Raw genomic sequence first — 16,373 nt, 5'->3', positions numbered from 1 at the left:
TGCCATGTGGTTGAATGCAATCCTTGCACAAATAATCATCTGTATGTAGATACTAGAACGTGAACAGTGATGTCTGTGTGAGTGGATAGCAGGTCACAACCCCCTGAAAATAGAAGCATATTGATGTTGTTAGCAAAAGCTGTGGAGCATGTTTTCCTTGAAAATTGTTATTCAATGTTGTCCTTGCTGTCTTTTGAATTAAACATACTGTAAGAGTTGGTTTGCTGGAACTTCGACTGTCTGGAGCACTGGATATTGGGTAGTCATTATTAACAGCCAGAGAAGGTAGCATGACCTACTGAACAGACAGCAAGATGCATAGACGCTAGCAGCAGGGAAATCTAAGACAACGCATGGAAAAATATGTACAAGTTAAAACTTGCGCAGCCAGCCCTTATGCAGCAAATAAAACAAGGTCTTACTGACCTTGGCAGCTGTACATGGCAGTCTTTGCATAAGAATGACTTGTGCTTAATATGCTAGAGAAATTATTCAGGGACAAATACTGCTGTTTTCTGCGGTAGTGGGGACAATGTCGTCTTCCATCTCCAGTCGCAACACAAATGCATTGCAGATGGGGTACAAGGAGGACCCGACCCTCTTCAAGCACAGACAGTTCTGCTTCCCATGGCCTAGAAAAGGAGATCTGATACTGTCGTCCTGGCAAAGCTGGATCCAGTGCTGTACAGCAGCCACCTTTGAGACTGGCAGTGGCTGGATAGAAAAGCAGCATGATGAGTGTCTTCCGTGATTAGTCTGTGCAGTTTGTGTCTGCTAATAAGAGATCTGCTAGACTTGGAGATCAGAGGGGCACTTTGCTCTTCCTCTTGTGCTTTGTGGAGGCAAACAGGGGGACTAGACCTGCAGGCTGGTTAAATGCCAGGAGATACCAAGCCAGTCGGGCATTTCCTGTGGCCCAGTGCTTGCTTGCAGTTCTTGGACAGACTCAGCTCTCACCCACTGTTTGGAGTGAGCAGGAATTGCAAGGTGGCAGTGGGACAGATGGATGGTGAGCTGGCTGGAGTCTCTGCTGCCTATGTCCTGGGGCCCGGCCAGTCCCCGTGCCACCACCATGGCCAGGTCTGCACCTGTGCATCTTGACCGGTGGTGTTGCTTACTAAACCTTGCTACTTACTACTGCTATTTCTCATGGGTTTTTTCCTTCCTCTTCTACTGGATAGATCAGCCCCATAAATGTCCATGTTCAAGAGCAAAGCTATCTTGAGTGTTTGGCAGAGCAGGGTCTCCAAGGTCTCTCTATCAGGAGAGAGCCAGAGACGGTGTTTGTTGATATTGATCATGGGAAATGAAATTAATGCGGGTATAAAGTGTTAAATGTTAAATTAAAATGTGAGATTTAGAGGCAGTCAATAGATCAATTATGAGGCTGGGATGAAATGCTCAGACTTTCAAACAATAATCAGATTTCCGATAAAATCTCACAGTGTGTAATTAAAGGGGTTGAAATACCAAATCAGATATTAAGGGAGTGGTATTTAGATGATGTTGAAAGAACAAAGATCCAGACAAAAAGAGCCCTCCTGTCTGCAGGCAGAGCTCAGGCTGGGCAGAAATAGCGTGGAGCTCAGGGGATGTGCTGATCTAGCAATTAAAACTGCGAAGAGAAGAGGATGATGGGAAAACTGCATAAATCTACATTGCTGAACATCTGCCTGGATGGAGATGAGACCATTTGGACCTCATAGCTCCCTTGTAGTCTGATAACACTTCTTAGACCTTGGTCCATCCACATGCACAGATGTCTACGTTTGATGTGGTCTTGGTGAGCCTTCCAGAGGAGCAAGGACAACATGTTAAAACCACCCCCTGCAGGAAGTACAGCCATACAAAACATTTCCCATGAGTTCAAAATACTACTTACTAACTGCTACTACATTTCAGTGGTATTCCAGCTAGTCAGTAAGAGCGAAGGCATGCAGTTGATATTTTGTTAAGAGTAACAATTTAAGGAGAGGGGCAAAGTTAGGCTCAGTGCTACTGACAGAGGGATATATGGGTGTGTCCTAGGCACATGGCATTTCCAGGACATTTCTTTGAAATTTATATTTTACTCTATAATCCATAAAAAAATAAGCAGAAAAGAGTCCAGAGTAGCCAACTCGCTAGTTTAACTGTCCTATGAGTAATGATACCAAACAAGTTCTGCTATAGGAGCAGCATCAGGCTTTGCTCCTCCAGTCAGCTTAATTTTCTGATGCTGCGAGCTGTGCAGGAGGCTGCAGGAAATATCCATTCCCTGAATATGTATCTTTGCTTTCATCCCTAAAGGGATAATTCAGAATATGGAACAGTCATAGTATTTACTGTCAGCACTGCACCTGTCAAGGTAACATTACTATGGGATGGAAGGTACCTACCTCTGCTAGGTAAAACGGATATACTGGCTCATGAGCTCTGGGCACTTACTTGCTAACCTTGTCCTGTACCTGTGATGTGATTAGCTGTGAAGATGTAGCTGTAAGGCTCTCCAGAGCCTTGAAAGATGCATGTTTTAAGAGTATGTTCTCATTTTGTTTTATAATCCTGGTGCAGCCTCTGCTGTGTAGTTCCAGAGGTTGAGATGCTGATTAGGTCCATGGATGTGATGTAAGCCCACCCAGCTGGTCATCAGTGCCTTGGAAACGATTCGTAGTTGTTGTTGCTTAACTGCAAAGCCCTGCCTTAGCCATGGGTTGAGCCAGGCACCTGCTCACCTTGCTCCTTGCAGAGCAGAGGGTGAAGAGCAGATAGGGTGGTCTCAGCAGTGAAGAACTCTTTTGAGCTTTTAAATAAAGGTCTCTAAAATTTCCACTGTGGTGTGGCTGGGCTGAGGTAACCTGATCTTTGGAAAAGTGCCTTTGTGCTGTAGTTTACAGAAGGGCTTCTTGATTAACAAAGCCTGAATCCAGGTTAGTTAAACTGTAGCCATTGTATTCAAGGCCACTGTTAATTTTTCTAATTGCAAGCTTTCTCCCAAGTCTGGGGTTGGAAATGAGACTTGTCTGTTTCCAGCTCCCAGAAAGGGTTGGAAATTGTGTCATTTCATCCTGCAATTACTGTCCCTCCCACTCTGCCACTTCCCTTTATCTAAGAGAAAAATAAGCTTTGTAAACCGCTGTACATAGATTTTAAGTTCATTGCTGATACTAGAAGTCCCAAAAAGCATGTGTCTCTGGGAAGAGACTGATGCTCAGTCTGCAGCATATCTTAAGATCAGACAGGGGAAGGGCAGGGACATAAGGGCATTACTGTGGCTGGGGACTTACAGGAGGTCTTTCCCCTCATAGTGGAGCTCTGGAAGTCCTTGCCAAAAGGTGTTGTGGGCACATGAAGCTTTCAAAAGTGTTGCAGAGACTGGGCAAGCACTAAGCAAGGAGTTGGATGGGGAATAGTGAGCAGGCAAACCGTGGCATGCTTAGGGAGTCCTCAGAGTTAGAAGGAGTGGGAGGCTGGAGCACCAGGGTGGGAGATTGTGCATGTCTGCTGTGCTGTTACTCCTGGGTATCTATGGAGGCTGCTGGATTGTTTTCACCAGCTGTAGCCCAGCTGGAAGGAGGGTCATTCCTCCACACTCCTGCTGCTCCTGCCTTCTTTGCCCATACCTGCCTGTATACAGGAGCAGAGGAAGGATCTACAAACAGCACACCACTCTGAACCATGATGTTTGAGAGTTTGTGTGCTGGAGGGGAAGTCCAGCCTCTCATGACTCCCTGTCAAGGAGCATTTTCTTGCCCTCCCTGAACCATTCCTGTGGTTCTGGTTCCAGTCTGCTGGGTTGTTTCCACCTACATACTCAGCACAAGTCGGAAACCTGCAGCACTTGACAGCACAGGAAGGGTGAAAGAGTGCTTTATGCCTGGTCCTGCACACTTTCCCTCTCAAGAGTCTTCCCTTACTCCTTTCCTAGAGGTAATATTGGGAGGCAGAACAGAGATGCTAGTCTCTGGTCTTCTCAGATGCCTCAATGTTCCCTAAATGATACTCCCCTGGGTTAATGCTGTCGTTGCACATTTTTAAGGTGAAACTCCTTGTAGTCTCATTCCTAGCAGGCAGAGCTGGCTGCTCCTGCACTTGAGCTCTGGTGATCCTGGCAGAGCAGTGTCTGCATGGTGTATGTGGCAAGTCCCAGTTCCGTCTGCATGGAACAGCTTGTTCTCTGCTGTCTGTTAACCCTTGGAAAGACACTTCCTCTTGTGCTCCTTTGTTCTGCACTGGCTGTGCTCAGCAGGGTCAGCTCTGCACTTGGGGTTTGGGGGCAGAGCCTGCAAAGGAGCTAACTGCTGAGTGATGATGGCTTTCCCCAGCTGAAGGTCTGCTCCCATGAGCTATTTAAGCCTCTATTTCTTGTATCTCTGTGCCAATCAGATTAGCTGATGCCAGAAAATAGACCACGGCCTGCTTGCTCTTGAATGCACCCTTTTTCCTCCTTACCTGTTTATCCCAGTCAAGCCCCTTTCCGCTCTGCCTCTGTTCTTTAATTTAGCTTTAGTCCTTCCTTTTCACAGCCTTACTCTGGCCCATCTCCTCTGCTTGAGGTGGCCTCTCTGGGTTTTGACATCCAGCCTTAACAACAGTCAATCCTGTTTCCTGTCATAGTCATGACTGCCCCCTTTGCAGAGCCATGTGCCCCTCTGCACTTCTGCATTGAGCTTTTCTTGCTCTTGATTCCCTCCATGTTTACCCTGTTGTAACTTGGATTCCCTTTAAATTGCAGTGAGAGATCCACAGATCAGTGGAGCTGCTCAAGGGACTCATCTTCCCAGGAAAGAAAGGGGAAGAGGTTGGGGAGGGGAGTATGCCTGAGAACTGCCTCTCAGTCATTCCCCAGGGCTGTTGCCACCCCACTGTCTGTGCACCCCCAGGCATCACTCTGCTTTTCTCCTAGCTGGACCCCTCTACTCATTCACTGATTTTGGCAAGGGAGCCTTTGTTGCAAAAAAAAAAAAAGAAGCTCTAAACCCCCTCAGGCTCACAGGACCAAGCATTCCAGCCTGGCCCTCTGTACCAAAACAGGCCCAGCCCCTGCTTCTTGTGAGGTCCCACCTTTATCCTTCTTCTAAAAATAAAATGCAATGACATTCCTTCCTTGTTACTCTGTTCTCTTATTCTGACCTCATTAGACTTTCCCAATAGAAAATTTCATTGAACTCCTCTGTTAGTGGTGGAAACAAACAAGACCATTGGACTTCCTCTGGAAAAAATGCATCTATATAACGGAATTGCAGGGAGCCAAATTTCCACTGCTGAGTTGGTGCTGTACGCATATGTTCCCTCGTATGGATTTAGTAAACAAAGTTAAACAAAGTTAAAACAATTTATCCTTTATATCTGATCTTCTTCCCTTGTTGGAAAAAGATTGCTTCTGTAGCATTATAAGGAGCAAAGTACTGTTAGCTGGGGTTGCAAGAACAGCTGTTTTTTTCCAGACCCCCTGAGCTAAATATATTTTGAGGCTTATGTATGTGCATGTACGTAGGAATGATAGCCAGGTGATGGATTGCTAAGCCACATCATAAATTCAGTTTGTTGGACACCTCTGAGTACCTCCTCTGCACTCTGTCCTTAATCATTCTCCTTCAAACATCCTTCTAATGTTCTTAACAGCAGCCAATTAAAACAAAGACTTCACTTGCCGTCTATCCCCTCTGCCATCACCCAAGCTCCTTCTCTTGGGTGGGGGGACAGAAGTGCATTAATGGATAGTGTTCGGAGTGTGAGCTCAAGGTTTAACAGAATATATCCCTACTTAGGGGTTTTTTGCTGCCTTCTTTAAAATTCAGCTTGGACAGACACCCAACTGCACAGGGGTGGGTGCTTGTGTGTTTGCATGTGGCTGGGATCTGCGGACTGGTGGCAGGAAGGATGAGGCACATGGTAGGCACTGTTCATTTGTACATCTGCCCACCTTCTTGGGTTCCTGTTTTTGATTCAGAGGTTTCATGCTGATTCAGATGCTTTCTGAAGAAAAGCATGCACACAGGCCTTAAGGGGGAAATTGAAAATAATTCAGGTCACTAAGACTTCCACAGGGGAGAGAAGTTACACGTTGTGGTGTTACGGATGCAGGAGGGTAATGAGATAATTGAAGATCTGAGGATTTCAGTTGGTGTCAATGACTCGGGCATCTCAGGGAAAACAGAGGATATTCACTCCCTGAAAAGTTGATTTCGTCCACCTGGCTGTGAGATGAAGAGTAATGAATAACAGATTTTGGGGTGCATGGAAGGTGGGAGATGCCAACACACTAACTCTGAATGGCTTGGGAAGTGCTTCAAGGGTAACTTTGACTTCCTCTTGCCTTTTTTAGGGCTTAGCTGTGTTGGCTTCTCTCTGCATGCACCCCTAAACCCTGTTTCCCACAGGGGCACTGGACAGAGAGTTGAGTGGGTGGTGCTTGGTGCCAAAGTACGCTGCCAAAACTAGCCCTTACACCTTCAGGTGCCTTTTGGTTTGGCTGCTCCCCTTAAGTACTACAGCAGTGCCTCCCTTGGTTGCTGGGAGGGTGGTTGCTGCTGCACAAGCAGGATTGGAACTGTTGGACGTGCCTTTCATCCTGTTGTAGCCTGCTGGATTAATGGGGCAGATCTCTGTGCATGTGCATGACTTCTACTCTCCCTCCTGTATCCTGCTTCATACTGTAATGGCTGTGGGGTCTGAAATGTATCTGTTCATCTGGTGCTTGTGCAGCCTTTACTGCAGCAGTTTCTTAATGCCTGATTGCAGTTCCTGCATTTTATCTGCCAGACATCACTAAGAGATGGGAAAGTAACAACCCCAGTTTGCAGAGGGATTAAGTGACTTGTCACTTGTGGCACCTGTGGCTGCAACAGCATTTGAGCCCCTGTTTCCAGGGTCCCAGTCTGACAGGACTAGAGCATCTTTCCTGTCAAAATGATGACTACCTGTGCAATGATAATGCCTTTGGGGTTTGGGACTAGGTTGCTCTGGATTTTCACTGGCATACGGAATTGGAAAATATGCTCTCAGTTGTCACTATATTTGGTTTTCCCGCTTTCCTACATGTTCTAACTTCTTTATTTTAATTCTGAAAGAAAAATATTCTAAATACATTGGATGCTTTTGTTACCAGCCTTTCTGTCATTGAGTATTTGATTTGCAACCTGAGGATACTGTTACAGGTCTGAGCTGAGAAATAAGTCAAGATTTTACTTTTCCTAAGTCCTGCATTGTTTGACAAATGTATTTTGAGTACCTTTGTGCACTGTATGCCCTTCCATGTAGCCCATAAATGATAGGTGTTTTCCTCATTGTGCATGAGTCCTCATTTTTAACACATTGTGTAACTCAGATGGACTCGAATGTAGGAACATAAAGACTTTGGAGGCCTGCCTTGTGCGAAGGGGAAAATTAGTCTGGCCCAGAGCAGTGGCTTTGTGATGACTGCATTGTGTGCTGGTGTGCTGTGTTTGTACCAAACTGCTTTGCTGCCAAGTTACTTATGGCTTATCCAAGCTCTCAGTACAAAGAATGTTAAAAGAAAAATTTTTTGTTTTCTCTGAATTCTTCCAGCTAAGAAAGAACTCAAACTACAGTCCAAATGCTGTCTTCTCTTTCTGCAGGCCTCTGGCGACCAGGTAGGGCAGTTAACACTGGAGTGCCTTCAGCTGTTGTGTGTGTGTAGGAACATGTATGTGCTTACAGAAGATATAATATGGGACTTGCAGCGAAAGTGCCTTTTTGTTGGAGAAAAACCTGTCTCTTTGAGCAGAAGGCTCTGTGATTGAGAAGTCTGGAGTGGGAATTTTCCAGGCACAAATGTGTGTGCTTGGGCAAAGGCACCTATGAAGCACTGGACCTGGGCTGGTCTCCTCTGTGTATAGAACACATCTGATACCTCCTGAAAGTCCCAGGCTGCCTTGCAGCACAGTGAATGGCTGAGCTGGGCTCCTGTTTCTGTATTTCTTGTGCCTGGCTTGAGGGTTAGGATCATGCTTGGAGCTTAGGAGATACCCGTACGGTTATTCCTGACAGGAATCCCAGGAAGGGCAGTTGGGTAAAAGCATTCCCTCCCCTCAGCTGTCCCAAACACATGCGGACACTTATCTGATTGGCAAGGACCTTGGGGGTTTATCGAACACTGAGTAGGATAATCAGATAGATTGTGGGATACATCTGCTTGATCCTATTTCTTACGATTACGTGGTGGGGAACAAGCCTTAATGAGCCTTGGCCTTTCCTGTCTCCTCTGTAAATTTGTTTGACTCAATTGAGCTCTCTTTGTGTAGACAGTTCTCTTTGTGCTTGGATATGGAAGCATCCACCTCTGAAGCTGGCTGTGCTTTGAGACTGGGTTTGGATTAGCTGACCTCCAGAGATCCCTGCCAACAATTTTTTTTTTCCCCTTTTCTTTTGTGTTTGCAGCTGGTGTAATTGTGGTCCTAACCCCTCCCAAGAGGTGCTGGCACTGGAGAGGATTTTAGATTTGTTTCACAGCAAGTGCAGTAGCTGCTTCTGCACTGCAGAGGAAATGCTCCTTTTGGGTCAGCCACCTTGCTGTAAGGCAGCTCCCTGGCCCTCGGCATTGGGAAGTTGCCTCATGTAGGAGGCCAGAAGGGATTTGGGAGGAAGGTCCTCCCAAAATAGAAGGGAGCATCTTTCTCCATGTGTCTCTTACTGGTGATGGCCTCAGTCAAGCAAACTCCCACTTGGCTGCCTGATCAGCAGAGCATCCCCCAGATCCCACAGGGGTGGGATGGCAGTGGGTCACTATCAGTCCTAGTAGAGAACTGGAGTAGGAACGGGGTCTTGACCTCTAACTGATTCCAAATAAACTGATGGCAGAAAATCAAAAGCCCAAAAGAACAGAAATGTGCATGTGTGGTTATTCTAACAACAAATCTATTCAGTGAAAGAGGGGTAAGTTCCCTTTGCAGCACTGCAACGCATGCTGCCCTGGAACACCCTATGGAAAGGTATTTGTTCTGCCAAGGCACGTGTGTCCAGCACAGCAGCTTCTGTGACTTTGTTCAAAGACAAACAAATATAAAATGCTCCTTAAACTGCCATGTTTTTGTAGTGCATTTTTGGCTTAGAAATCCCCAGCAGACAGTGAGAAATAACTCCCAGCCGTTTGCCTGTGGAAACATTTTGAAGAACTAATCCTGTAGGAATGAAGGGGAAAGGAGTTCTCTGAACTTTGGTGGACAAGAGGTGCTGAAGGTTCAGGAAGAAGGAAAACAGACTGAAGATTTCAGGTGGCTGAGGGAATAGGAGCACCATAGCGCACATTGAAGAATGGTAGATTTCAAAAACAAAGCGATTTTTTCAATATTTCCTTAAACTCAGTATTAATTTTTCCTGTGGTTGTTTGCTTCAGGGTGTAAGTGTCAAGAATTGCACGTACACAAGGGAGGATAAAGTTCCCTGTATTTATACATTCTTTTTCTCTGCAGTGAAGGGCTTCCTTCCCTCATGCTACTTTATTTTGCATCTTTTCCTTTTTTTTCCCTTCTTGTTTTTTCAGTTGCCTAACTCTGTATGTAAGAGACATGCTGAGGTTGTGTCAGGGCAGCTAAGAGCAGTGGGAAGTGCCCAGAGGCCAGTGATGCATGATCCATTTTCCCAGGGACAGCAGCACTGCTGGCCCTGCAGACCCCCACAGCCATCTCCCAGGGTGCCATAAATCCAGAAGTTTAGCAAGGCTGGCAAGCCTCTGAAGAGATGGGATGTAGTATGTACAACCTTCCCCACTGAGGGGCAGGAGGATGTTCCTTGTGCTGCTCTATCCAGAGAGGTCACGACCAGTAACAGCCACTCTCCAAAGTTGCTCTAAGCCAGCAGAATGAGAGTGTGGGGAAAAAAGGACAAGTGTTAGTGGTTCCTTCAACACAGAAGTGTGTGAAGGAACCACTGATTTGTGTGGTACCTGCATGCTCAAACATCCACTCTGTTGCTTCTGTAGCGGGTTTGTCCTGGAAATGAGGCTTTTCCATTGCAGCAGCATTGGGAGGTTGTTTTACTTGCATGGGTTTATTATTAATTCCTGGGTTCTGCCATCCTGTTCTGAACAGACGGCACTCAGAGCTGAGTTGACGTATGGCACGCAGTGTGACCCCTGGTGATTCACGGCCCCCAACATCTGTGATTAGACCTTGAACAGAAACTTTTCATGCATGGCCACAGTACAGGAAACCTGCTCTTTTTCTGAGTAACTGGTAGAACAACAAAAGGAGGTTTATTTTCTTTTGGCTGTAGAGGTCTACCTTAAACTAAGTAAACTGTTCCCTGAGGGAGAAAATGTCCAGGTACAGAATGTTCACAAAGGAAATATTCAAAGTGTCTGCCGTGTCCCTGAAGTGTTTGTTTTAAAGAATGAGGGCCAGAGCAAGAAATAGAAGATTATTTTCTAATTTGAAAGCAAAAATACCTCTTGCAGGTGACAGAAAATAAATTTACCTTCTTCAGGTCCAGTTGATACTGGAGCCCATTTAAGTGCACAAGGGCTGAGAAGCCCTGGAGAAGCTGCCATTGCTGAGATGGCTCCAGTCCCAGTGTACAGCCTGGGAGCGTGGGGGGCGGGAGCCAGCCCATGTCTGAGGCAGCCCCGCTGTGTGCAAACTGTCGATGTTCCGCCAGCAAAGGAATTGTGTCTCTGGGAATCTGAACACTGCTGGGTTTTATGTGAGGTAGGGTAAGAGCTTTGTCATTGGTGTTTTAGCAATGGAGGATCCATACCTGCCCTTTCTTGGGGTTATTTTTGTGATTTCTTTTGCTGTTGTGAAGCAGCATTTTTGAATCAGTCCCAAGTAAAGCCTTGTGATCCAATTGTGACAGCACCTAACTTGCCATGGGCTTTTCTGATGCCCAAAGTGAACTTCTCTAATGTCAGCCAACTCAACTAATGTCATTGTGTTCCTGGCTTGGTAGATCCTAGATGAAGATTTTTTTAAACTTTTTTGTTTCCCCTCCTCACTGACTCCATAAACAGCCCACAAATGTGGGTTATCTTAACTCATGCATCACTGCCAATAAATGTAACAGTAGAATGGTTTTCAGTAAAACCATGCCTTTGACTATAACTTTTTGGTTCCTTTGATAAGCAAGGATATAGTTTCATGGGTTCTTTACTACATGCTGTGAAAGTGGAAGAGAAAGTGTAGTGGTTTGGTCCAAAATACTCATTACTGTTTATCTTCTGTGAGATAAGAATTAGGAGAAATGCAAAGCAGGCACCAAACTTGAAAGAATATAAAGAAGTTTATTAACAGACCTAAAAGAGGAAAGAAAAAAATTATACCACCTTCAGAACTCTCCTCCTCTCCCCACCTTCCTCCCTTCTCCCACTGACAATGTAAAAAGACAACCCTTAAGATGTTCAGTCTGTTTATCACTTCCATAATAACCTTGTTCAGTCCATTTAGAAAGAGAAGTCTCTTCTTGCTCGTGCTATGAAAACATTATCACAACAAGACAGCCGCCCACTTCCAAATATTGTTCAGTCCATTTAGAAAGAGGAGTCTCTCTGCCTGCGTGTGAGTCCCTTCCCCCGACTTGCAGCTTTTCCCGCAACTGCGTTCGAGGGTCCACTCTTGAAGTTTTTTGGGGTACAATTTTAAGGTTGAGCCGTTCAGAAACAAAAACAGAGGCCCTTCTCCTTCCCTGGGAGCAAAGGGTCTTCCTCATCTTCATTGTTAGGACTATCTCTGGGAGCATCTCTAGGAACTGAGGTTTTCTCGTTTCCCATTTGGAGCAAAAGTCCTCATCAGGTTCATCTCTAGGGACTGAGGTTTTCTCCTTTCCCGTTTGGAGCAAAAGTCCTCATCTGGTCCATCTCTCCCTGTCCAAACTTCTCATGAAATTACAGCTGCGTCAGCATCTGCCTATCTCAGCGCAGGTGCTTTTGCTCACGAGTTGAACACTCCACCCCCCATATCTTCATGAAATTACAACAGGATACTCTGATATATCATAGCTTCACAACAGACTTTGAGCTTTAAGCATCTCCTCTCTCTCTTCCCTCAGGTTTTCAGCTCTTCACAGCAATAAAAAGGGTTAATCTCACCTCGGCCTTGCAGCTTTGCAGCTGGAATGTTGAATTTTTCTTATCGCAGTGGAGAGGGGGGAGAGCCGAGCCGCTCCGGCTGCCCACAGCAAGGCAGTGGGGGGGGTTCCACGGCTGGAACAGGGCCCATCGGCTCCAGGATGGCCGTGGCCCGGCCCGGCCTGGCCCAAGCAGGGCCTGGCCGGGCCCGCTGGCCCCCACTCGGGCCCTGCAGCCACCTGTCCCAGCACCAGAAAGGAGAGAGAGCTTGGAGGGGGAGTTTGCCTATTCTTAAATGTGGATAACAGAGGTGATCACAACTTTAAGTGGCTTAGAGAATTGTCCATATTCAAACTGGCCAGCTGATAGGTTCTGTCAGTTCCCAGAGGAAACTGTAAGGACGTCCCTTCCGGGACTATGCTTGCTAACCTATGACAGAAAGGAAGGACTGGGAAAGATTCTCAGACTTGGTTTTCCATAGGAATGTGAAAATGCTCTTGGATGGGTGGTGGTATTCTCCACAGAGTTTTCTTTCTCTTTCAGAACAAAACAGTTCAATGCGCTATTTTCATTGCTCCCATTTCTCTTTGCCTTGCAGTGTTTCCAGGGAACACTGTGTTTATTTGGAAGATTGTTTGATAACAGAAACATCTCACTGCTGTTTGGGTGAGGAGGTCCCTATTCTGCCTTATCAAGGATGCGGTGGTGGGCACACCAAGCTCTTCCGTACTCATTAAGGTGCAATAAAAAAACCTAAGTTACATAATTGTCTCAAAAGTGCAAGGACTGATGAGTGAGCTTGACATTTGTACTGCCAGCTAAATTTAGTGCTTTGAGGAAAGCCCATAGCCAAAAGTCTTTTCTGGGCTCTGACAGTATCTAGACACTCAGTGAACATTGATAGCAATATTTAGTTTTAGTGGAATTGGTGTAAAATTTGAGGTCTTAATTTTGCAAGCACAGTTTCTCTATTGCTGTGCCTCCAGGATATCCATCCATCCATCCAGGGTCTGAGCTTTCATTTACCATAACTTGCAAAACTGGGTAAAGCACACTGCAGCCTGGCAGTGTAGGGCTGAGCTTGGACTCAGGAGAGCCATTCCTTAGTTCTACAGTCACGTTCTGGTGGTTTGAGTGGAAGAGGAGCATGGACAGCATTGCATATGATAAAGAATGGGCACGACTGGAACTTAATCTTGGGAAAACTCCAGTGTGTCTGCAGTATCCCTATTCCTCTTCAGGTGAAAGGAATAGCTGCTGCTCTTACTCACTGGACTGTGAGTTAGGGCAACAGCACTTCTGTTTCTCAGCTGAGCAGTCATGACGCAGAAATCCTTGAGAAACAGTAAATAAGGAACCCACCTTGGTACTTCTACTGAGTAATTTTTTCTTAAAAAAAAACCACAAAGAAAAAGAAATCTCTTTTAAATAGCATCATTTACACTTGGAAGCTGCTTGAATCCATCTTGTCACATAAATTACCATTTCTGAACTCAGCTGTCAGGAAGTGTCCTTACAAGTTGATGTCCATGGGGCCTGTCAGCGGAAGGGGATCAGTTTCATGGCAAGCAGGAGGAATTCAAGTGTCAAGTGAATACGCTCGTCCTCATGTTACCTCAAGTGATCAGGGCATCTTAGTCCTGCCAGAAGCAAGCCCTGGTGTGACCTTTGCTCCTCAGACTGCCCTTGTTCCTCTGCACTTCGGTAGCTGTAAGGCTGGGTCTGACATCTGGAGCAAGTCCCATCCTCCTGCAGCTCAAGCAATTAGAGCTTGGCCCAGCAAGTGGCCCTGGAGCAGAGGCTTCAGGGATATTGTAGTTTCTTTACAGGGATAAAGGCCATAGGCTTTTCTCTTTGCTCTGCTGCTTTCTCCAGCTTTGATGCTGATACCATTGAAATGAGATTGGCTCATGTGTAGTGGAGGAGCTGAGCCCTGCCAGACGGATCTGGCTTGCTGGGAAGGGTTCAAAAGGCAGCACCTACCCTTTGTTGTATTTCCTGCACACTAATGAAGCCCCTGATTGCTGGAGCTACTTTTTAATCCTTGTAGGTTGTATGTTGGTTTTGGCATGGATGGGTTTTTTTTGTTTTAATTCCTCCCATTTGAAATATATGGGAGAACAAAGGGAATAAAATGCCAGCTGCCCTACACCCTCCCCCCCAAAAAAGGGTAATAACAAGAGAATTGTAAGGGTGCATTCTGGTGAGAATAGTTGTTTCCTGCCAGGAGTTGAAACCTGGAGAGCTGAAGCTCTGTATTGTCAGTGGCGGGTTCCTGTCTGAGGTGTGCTGTCTTTGGGCTGTGCACGGGAGCCTTGCTGCAGCAGTGTGCAGCACTTGCTGTGATGTCAGCCCTGCGTGCATGCGTTTCCAGCCTTCTCCATGACCACATGGAGAAGGATTTGCAGCAATCCAAACACTGACAAAACTGTATTTGTTGACCTGCAGAAAAGCCTAACTCATGCTCCTCTGGGCTGCGATCGTGTAAGCCAAAACACAATGACTGCTGCCTGTGCTTGCTGGCCTCCCAGTCCTGATAAACCTGTGAAGCAGATTCATTTATTTAGGCCCTGATTCAGCAAAGCACTTAAGTACATGCTTCAGATTGTCTTTCCAGAAAGACTCTTGGCATGCTCAGAGTTAAGCATGTGCTTAACTGCTCTCCTGAGTGCCCAGCAAACAAGTGATGGGGCAGTGTGTGCTGCTGTGCTCTGCCAGGTGCCTCTCAGGCTGCAGAATTGGGGTATGAAAAATATATTCATTAATTTGTCTCCCTCCGGTACAGGAACTATAGTGCCAGGGTCTGAGATGACTCTATCCTTCTTCAGGGAGGTGGGTTGTTTCCATAGCACAGAAAATTTCTTGTGTCTCTTGAATGTTGCACAGACAAGTGTGCCCTTCTGCAGGGTGTGGGGCTGGGGCAGTTTGCATTGGTGGGTTTGTTTCCTCCCCCACGAGTTGTAAAGAAAAATATCCACTGTGTTACATGTGTCTGAATGTTTTGATATTTGTAGTTTAATGTTTTGTAGGATTCATTTGATTTAGCTTTCATTAACATGATGCCCTTCATTTTGAGGACTGAGCAGTTTAGTGCAGCCATGTACCTGTGGGCAGTGTGTGCTCCTGAGGTGCATGGCTTGAGAGCGAGGTCAACATTTGGTTTGTTACACTGGGATTTCTTGAGGTGGAAGGGCAGATGTTACTACACTGGACATCTTGGTGTTTGGTGTGACAGTGTGTTAAGTCAGACCCATTATATTCCATCCCAGCATTAACAGACCCTCACTTCCCTTGGGAGTCTGAAGCTGTGGAATAGGCACTTAAGCCACAAGATGGTTGTATTTCAGTCTGCTCTTAAGAGTTTCTGAGATTGCATTCTTTCTAATCCCCACCCGTATCTGACCTGTTCTAGCTCGTTTTTGAGAGCTGCACCCAGCTAGTCCTTAGCTTCCTGCAGAAGGTTTTCTGCCCATCTTTTCCTTTCTTTTGCTTGCTGAGCTCATTTGAATGGGGAGCCCACATATCAGTGAATGGGATTCCTGTATAAATTTGCCCCGTTTGCACAATTGGAATTGATTTAGAGCATCTCTTCTTTACAAAACCGAAAAGAAATGAGCATGGTTAGATGTGCCTCTTTTCCTTCTCTTTGAAGTTTAAATCACGCTTAGCAAATATGATGTTTGCAGTCTCTGTTCTCCACCTGATGTGCAAAAATGCAAAGGTCCTTCCAGAAACGTGGGTCAGACCAAGCTTTGTGGTGATGCTTCAAGCTGGATTGGAGGGATCTGGGCAGGTTTTGTTATCAACTTTAATCTTAATTAAGCCTAGAAAATACTTGCAATATAGGTTTAACGAGTGTTGTTTTCTCTAAATTGAAATAATTCGATCTGTGAATCAAAGAGCCTCTGTGCCCCACCCCCTGCTGCTGATGACAGCCTCTTCCCACACTTCTTCCGTGGTAGCATTGTTTCCATTGTTTCCAGCTCCAGTAGGTTTCAGTTACTGATCAGTGTAATTGCAATAACACACCAATAATAAAAGAGGAATTTAAGCTTCCTTTTTTTGTAGTTGGAAGCTCTTCTCCTACAAAAGCTTGAAATCTTAATAGTCACACAGGCAACATCCCGCGCCTGTCAAATGTTTGCAAAAGTGGACGGTCATCCTTTAGTAAGATAAAGGACTGGATTGGGAACTTGGAAACAGCCCAATCCTATCAGGCGGCAATGGTACAATTAATATTAGAATGGACGACTAGGGACAGTTGAACGTTTTAGTGGATGCCAAGGAAGCCTTCAACTGGAATGCATTGAAAGTTGTTTGTTGTATAACACGAGTTGCTGGAGTCAGAGTAATTCGAGTTTCCTTTGGTCTG

General features: G+C 45.8%; 1 protein-coding gene across 12 annotated transcripts in view; it reads left to right on the top strand.

Annotated features, from left to right (window-relative positions):
* The window catches only part of MBNL3 (muscleblind like splicing regulator 3), a 94,526-nt gene that overhangs the window by 16,836 nt on the left and 61,317 nt on the right, over positions 1–16,373 (top strand). Inside the window, exon 1 of one of the 12 annotated variants that reach the window (XM_042029131.1) lies at positions 7,577–7,595. The exons of the other annotated variants lie outside the window; for them this stretch is intronic. The gene's annotated coding sequence lies outside the window, so the exon portion shown is untranslated. Of the gene's footprint in view, positions 1–7,576; positions 7,596–16,373 lie in introns of those variants that run through there. 12 annotated transcript variants of the gene reach the window in all.

This window comes from Corvus kubaryi, unplaced genomic scaffold, assembly GCF_017639235.1.
Source record: "Corvus kubaryi isolate FWS band 111438036 unplaced genomic scaffold, C.kubaryi_AGA036_p1.0 37322, whole genome shotgun sequence".
Classification (NCBI taxonomy): domain Eukaryota; kingdom Metazoa; phylum Chordata; class Aves; order Passeriformes; family Corvidae; genus Corvus; species Corvus kubaryi.
This window is presented reverse-complemented; position numbering and strand designations above follow the sequence as displayed.